Source organism: Neovison vison, chromosome 3 (assembly GCF_020171115.1).
Source record: "Neovison vison isolate M4711 chromosome 3, ASM_NN_V1, whole genome shotgun sequence".
Taxonomy (NCBI): Eukaryota; Metazoa; Chordata; class Mammalia; order Carnivora; family Mustelidae; genus Neogale; species Neogale vison.
Genome location: NC_058093.1, coordinates 19,537,016 through 19,543,812, shown reverse-complemented (window position 1 = coordinate 19,543,812; position 6,797 = coordinate 19,537,016). Strand labels below are relative to the sequence as shown.

The window sequence follows — 6,797 nt, the reverse complement described above, 5'->3', positions numbered from 1 at the left end:
CCATTGAGAAGAATCTATTAAAAGAAAATGCTCAACATTACTCGCCATCAGGGACATACAAATCAAAACCACAATGAGATACCACCTTACACAGTGAGAATGACAAAATTAACAAAACAGGAAACAAATGCTGGTGAGAAGGTGGAGAAAGGGGAACCCTCTTACCCTGCTGGTGGGAATGCAAGCTGCTACAGTCACTCTGGAAAACAGTATGGAGGTTCCTCAAAAAGTTGAAAATAGAGCTACCATATGACCCAGCAATTGCATCACTGGGTATTTACCCCAGTACAGCTGCAGTGAAAAGAAGGGCCATATGCACCCCAATGTTCATAGCAGCAGTCACAATAGCCCAACCGTGGAAGGAGCCAAGATGCCTTCCTTCAACAGACGAATGGATAAAGAAAATGTGGTACATATATACAATGGAATATTATTCAGCCATCAGAAAGGATGAATACCCACCATTTGCATCAAAATGGATGGGAATGGAGGGTGTTGCGCTAAGTGAAATAAGTCAAGCAGAGAAAGACAATTATGGTTTCACTCATATGTGGAACACAAGGAACAGCACAGAGGACCATAGGGGAAGGGAAGGAAAACTGAAAGGGAGAAATCAGAGAGGGAGATGAACCAGACTATGGACTCTGGGAAACAACCTGAAAGTTTCAGAGGAGAGGGGGAAGGGGGTAACAAGGTGATGGGTAAGGAGAACACATGTTTTAATGAGCACTGGCTGTTATAAGCAAGTAATGAATCATTGAACACTACCTCAGAAACTATGTACTATATATGTAGAAACTATGTACTATATAGTGGTTAACTGAATATAATAAAAAAAATTCAATGACAAGGAGAAAATCTTAAAAGTAGCCAGAGAGAAGCTAATTATCATGTATAAGGAATTCTCAATAAAATTAGTAGTTAATTTCTCATCAGAAACCATGGAGTCCACAAGGCAGTGGAATGATATACTCAAAGTGCTGAGGGGGAAAAGAAAACAGCCCAGACACACTTGAGAATAGTTGAATCTATATGTAAGAATGGCCTTCAACTGGAATGATTTCTGAGGGTAGTTAGATTACTGTTGAACTCTTTTTTATTATCAGAATCTGTTCAGCCTAAAAACCTGTCAATGGGTATATTCCAAGAAAAACACCCAGCATCTTATTGGTATCCCAACATTTAAAAAATGATCTATTGCTGAGTGAAATAAGTCAAGCAGAGAGAGTCAATTATCATATGGTTTCACTTATTTGTGGAGCATAACAAATAGCATGGAGGACAAGGGGCGTTAGAGAGGAGTAGGGAATTTGGGTAAATTGGAAGGGGAGGTGAACCATGAGAGACTATGGACTCTGAAAAACAATCTGAGGGGTTTGCAGTGGTGGGGGGGCGGGGGGAGGTTGGGGTTCCAGGTGGTGGGTATTACAGAGGGCACGGCTTGCATGGAGCACTGGGTGTGGTGAAAAAATAATGAATACTGTTTTTCTGAAAATAAATAAATTGGAAAAAAAATTTTTAAAAATGATCTATTGTATAGGAAGTTTGGATACATGGCAAGAACTGGAACCTAAGGGTTAATGATTTGGCATTTTCCCAAGTCTGAAGTTCAAAGTGCTTTTCCAAATGCTGTCCAAGGGTTTCTATTGCATCCCTGCTCTGCCTGGCAGTTGCAGTCACCACACTGGGTGAAATGGCCCCTCCTTGGTTTCTGACCAGGCATTAGCCCTTGGAGGGAATTCAGGCTTCCTGGGGGTGATCTCAGGACCCCAGGCCCCGCGTAATCAATTCTGCCCACCCACCTATGGGTTCTTCTCTCTCTCTTCTCTCTTCCCTTCTGGCCTGACCCATCTGGACGCTGGCAGGAACTACAGAGTGGAAATAAGAGTAGGAATTATAGTTCTTTAGATCTTAGATAGCCTTAGAGATCATTTGATTTAGCACACTCTGTGCTCAAATTGGGGGAAAAAAAATGAGAATAAGGCTTTTCCTCATGCTGTTTTAATTGCTAAATAACTCAAGTGTTCTTCAAGCAACAGACATTCTCCATAAAGAAACATTTCTTGACTCCAAGGAACAGATTAGCACCCACAAATACATTTTGCTCTAAAGGTTTGTTTCCATAGAGAAGAAAAAAGCTACTCCCTCTGGGGTTGAGGGGGAGGGGATAACTTAATAAAACCATCATTTATATTTAGAATGAACATTTATCCCACAGGCAAACCGGAGGATAGAGGTCATCTAAGGATGTGCTCAAGATAGAAGCCACTCTATTGCCAAGTTCCAGGGGTTCACTCTCAATGGCTGGGGATAAGACAGGACGAGTCATTGAGTGTCATTCTGAAATTGACCCAGAGCTAAATGGGCTAGTCCCTATCTTGCTTGTCCTTTTGTTATAACTTGGATCCACAGTAATAAAACCTGTAGCTAATATTTACCCGTCTCATGGAAACACCGCCCTAGATCCTTTACTTGATAACCTGGTTCATGGCTGCAGGAGTCCTGTGATGCAGGTACCACTGTTTTTCATCTCATAGATAAAGAAATTGAGGCACAGAGGTGCCCGGATCATGCTGATGGTACTCTGTTCATCTTTTGTTGCAGAGAGAATTATCTCAAAATGCAGTGGCTTAAAACCCCATTAATCCTTTTATTCTTACCTCTCTCGTGGTTCCCAAGGTCGACTGCACTCAGCAAGATGGTCTGGGATTCTCGCTGGGGGTTTCCCGTGCAGTTGTAGTCAGGCAGTGGCTGTGGCTGGAGTTGTCTTTTTTCCTGTCACGTTTCCTCACTCATGTGTCTGCTGGCTAGGAGCCAAGATGGGGCTGTCACCAAGACCTCTCCACGTGGCCTGGACTTTCCCTATTGCGTCCCAGCTGGGCTCTGAAAGCAAGCATCCCTACAGAACAGGTAAAAGCTATATTGCCTTTTAAAAAAATTTTTTTCGGTTAATTATAGACTTACTAAGAAGTTGAAATACAGTTTTAGAGTCCCATGAGCCTTTTATTCAGCTTCCCCTAATACTGTGGTCTTCTATAACTGGAGACCAAGGTCATAACCAGGAAATCGACATTTGCCCAATGCTTTTGATTAGGTTATGAATTTATGTTCTGTTTTGCCAGTTTTTACATGCACTCCTTTGTGTGTTCTTGTGTGTGCATGTCTGTGTTCTGTGCAATTTGATTCCATGTTAAGACGTATATAATAGTCACATTCAACATAAAAACCAGTTCCACAAAAGGACTCCTTCATGCTCTCCCTCTAGAGTTTCTCCCACCTTTCCTCAGCCCCGTACTTGTCCCCTGGCAACCACTCAGTGGTTCTCCATCTCTATAACTTATCATTCTAAGAAAGTGACATAAATGAAATCATGTAGTTGTAACCTCTTAAGGTTGGATTTTTCACTACAGCTCAAGCCCTTCAGATCCATCCAACTGTGTGTGCATCAATAGTTTGTCCTTTTTATCTGAGTAATAGTTCATGTGTGCTTTTTAGACCCGGTCTTGGAAGTCACACAATTTCACTTCCATAATAATTGCAGTCCTGTCCAGATTCAAGGGGAGAAATTCACTCCCTCCCCACCTTGGTAAGAGTAGCATTGATACCCTTTCTAAGAAAGACCATGAAGGACAGGAGAGCTGTTGTGGCCACGTGAGAACATACAACCCACCACAGATGGATAAGTGGCAAAGGCAGAATTCAAACCTAGATAGTTTGACTCTAGAGGCCCCATTTTAGGGTGACAACCTCTGTGTTCTTGCCAAAGAATGGGAATTAAATCATTCCAAAATTAACTGAAGAATAGAGCTATAAATATTTCTTAAATATACAACAGTAATTTTATTTAATTCAGGAATTTGGGGGAGAAATAGGAAAGGGTTGGCAAAATCAAAATCCTACATGTTCACTGGGGAAACGTGCTGGGAAATATTTAGTTAAGCAGCCTGGAGGTAAAAAGACAGATTTATCATTCCCTTTTCATTCTAAGGAACTTCTGACCCCCTAGAGTTCTCTTTACCAGAAATACTCCATGAATGTTTACTACTCAAGAAGATCTCCCTCTCCATACTCAGAGGTTGGAACCACACTTTTATTCTGTTGCTCTGAAATAGTAGAAAACATATGTGTTGGTCTCTGTCCCAGTTCTTGGGACAGAGCTCCTAAAACCCTTGTAAATTCAAAAGTCAAAAGAACACTAGGAGTGCCTTTTGTTCTAATTCTGGTCTTTGATCCTGAATCCTGATACGGAGCTCCTAAATTCCCTGGAATTTCGAGGATGTTAGGAATGTCTTTTGTTCTAATGAGGCAACTTTGGTTGGGCTCTTGTATGGGGCTAGTGCCCAGAAAGACCAAGCCATGATTGGCAGCTTGGAATTTTCAGTTCCGTCCTCCCTTCTCTGGAGAGTGGCTGCAAATTGAGTTAACTGTCCACCAGGCTTACCTGATGAAGCCTCCACAAAAATCCCCAAAGTGCAGTGTTTGGGAGCTTCTGAATTAGTGAACAAACAAGTGGAGATCGAGGGAGAGTGGTAGTCTCAGAGAACGCAAGGAAGATCCCCGGCCCTCCCCACATAACCTACCCTATGCATCTCTCACAGCTGACTGTTCCTGAGTTATAGCTAGTAAACTGGTAATGTAGTACATAAACTGTTTTCCTGAGTTCTGGGAGCTACACTAGTAAACCAACTGAACTCAAGGAGGGGTTCCTGGACTTACAACCAGCTGGTCAGAAGCACAGGTAGGAACTTGTGACTGGCATCTAGAGTGGGAGCAGTCTTGTGAGACCAAGCATTTAACCTATGAGATCTAATACTGTTTCCAGGAAGATAGTATTGGACTTGAGTTAAATCTGGTCAGTGTCTGCTGGGAATTGGAGAATTGCTTAGTGGTGTGTGAGGAGGGGAAAACCCCACATATGGGAGTTGCCTTCACCAAAGCTCAACTCCCCATCCTGATAGCCCCGCCACTCAACGTTTTTTCCATTGGTTTCATAAACGTTGGAATGCCTACCATGAGACAAGAGCTTTGCCAGTTGCTAGAGGTCCAAGAACATTCACACAACTCATAAGGAACTTGTAGACCGCAGGAGAAGCAAGCCAAGTGGAGAACACAACATGATATCATGAATATTGACAGACATGGCCTGGAGGTCTCAGCAGGGAGCATAACCTGACTTGCAGTTGGGAACTGACTCTCAGGGAACGCTTCCCAAACAGTGAGTTCCCTGAGCTGAATTTTGAAGTTTAAGTTCTGGCAAACAGGACTTAGCCAAGGGAATGGGAGTGAAGAGAGAGAACGGTAGGCAGTGACCCAGGAAGTGAGCAGGGGTCACATCAGGGGACTCAGGGCCACTGTTAGCTCTACAGAGGCTTCTGTACAGTTTTAGAAAATGGCATCCCTGCCACCTGAAGTGGCCATACAAAAAGCAACTGTATTAATTTTCTAGTGCTGCTGCAACAAATTACCACAAGCTTGGTTGCTTAAAGCAAGAGAATTCATGCTCAGAGTTGGGAAAGCCAGAAGTCTCCAATCCAATTGTCAGCAGGACTGGTTTCCTCCAGAATGTCTGAGGAAGAATCCCTTCCCTGCCTCCCTCTGATCTTCTGGTGCTTGCCAACAATCCTTGGCTTTCCATGGTTTGTACACTCACTTCTTCAATCTCCACCCCCATCTTTTTGTAAAGAAATACTTTCCTATGTTTCCTCTTCCCTGTCATTTTTCTCTTCTTAAAAGAATACTTGTCGCTGGATTTAGGGCCCACTCGGTTAATCTAGAATTATCCCATCTCGAGATCCTTTACTGAATGCCTTCTGCAATGATCCTTATGCCAAACAAGGTCACACACATGGATACCAGAAGTTAGGACTTAGACTTCTTTTGGGGGATCACAACTCGACCTACTACAACCCTCTTGGTGAATCGAGTGGGACCTAGAGCAGGGCACAATCTGGATATGCATCACGGTGGGCCTGGCCCCACCAAGTTGAGCTCTGCCTACTTACCCTCGAGGGGCAAGTGTGGGCCTAGGATGAAAATGCCAGTCCCTGTTATTCCAGGGCTCGCTGCGTCCATTTCTCACTCCAAAGACAAATAAAAAGTATTCTTAAAAACAATCTGCAGAATGTACCAAACTTTTACTCTAAGTTGGAACCCAGTCAGGAATGAGACTAAGCCTTGTTCAAAAATGGTAATAGAGGGGCATCTGGGTAGCTCAGTCAGTTAGGCATCCAACTTGGTTTCAGCTCAGGTCATGATCTCAAGATCTTGAGATCTAACCTCGTGTCAGTCTCCATGCTAGGTGCAGAGTCTGTCTGAGGCTTCTCTCTCTCCCTAACCCACGCCCCCTACTTACACCCTCTTTCTCTCTCTCTCAAATAAATAAATAAAATCTTTTTAAAAAATGGTACCAGATTGGATTATTTGTTCTTTGGATGTTGAGTTTGTTAAGTTCTTTATAGATTTTGGACACTAGTCCTTTATCTGATATGTCGTTTGCAAATATCTTCTCCCATTCTGTCAGTTGTCTTTTGGTTTTGTTAACTGTTTCCTTTGCTGTGCAAAAGCTTTTGATTTTGATGAAATCCCAAAAGTTCATTTTTGCCCTTGCTTCCCTTGCCTTTGGCGATGTTCCTAGGAAGATGTTGCTGCGGCTGAGGTCGAAGAGGTTGCTGCCTGTATTCTCCTCAAGGATTTTGATGGATTCCTTTCTCACATTGAGGTCCTTAATCCATTTTGAATCTATTTTTGTGTGTGGTGTAAGGAAATGGTCCAATTTCATTTTTCTGCACGTGGCTGTC

At 42.9% G+C, this 6,797-nt stretch overlaps 1 long non-coding RNA gene across 1 annotated transcript; it reads left to right on the top strand.

Moving 5' to 3' along the window:
• Positions 1-1,969: 1,969 nt before the first annotated feature.
• On the top strand, positions 1,970-5,742 carry LOC122902252. Its single transcript, XR_006383784.1, has 3 exons — positions 1,970-2,513; positions 2,680-2,910; positions 5,447-5,742. It is a non-coding gene; the product is annotated as an uncharacterized LOC122902252 (long non-coding RNA).
• Positions 5,743-6,797: the final 1,055 nt, after the last annotated feature.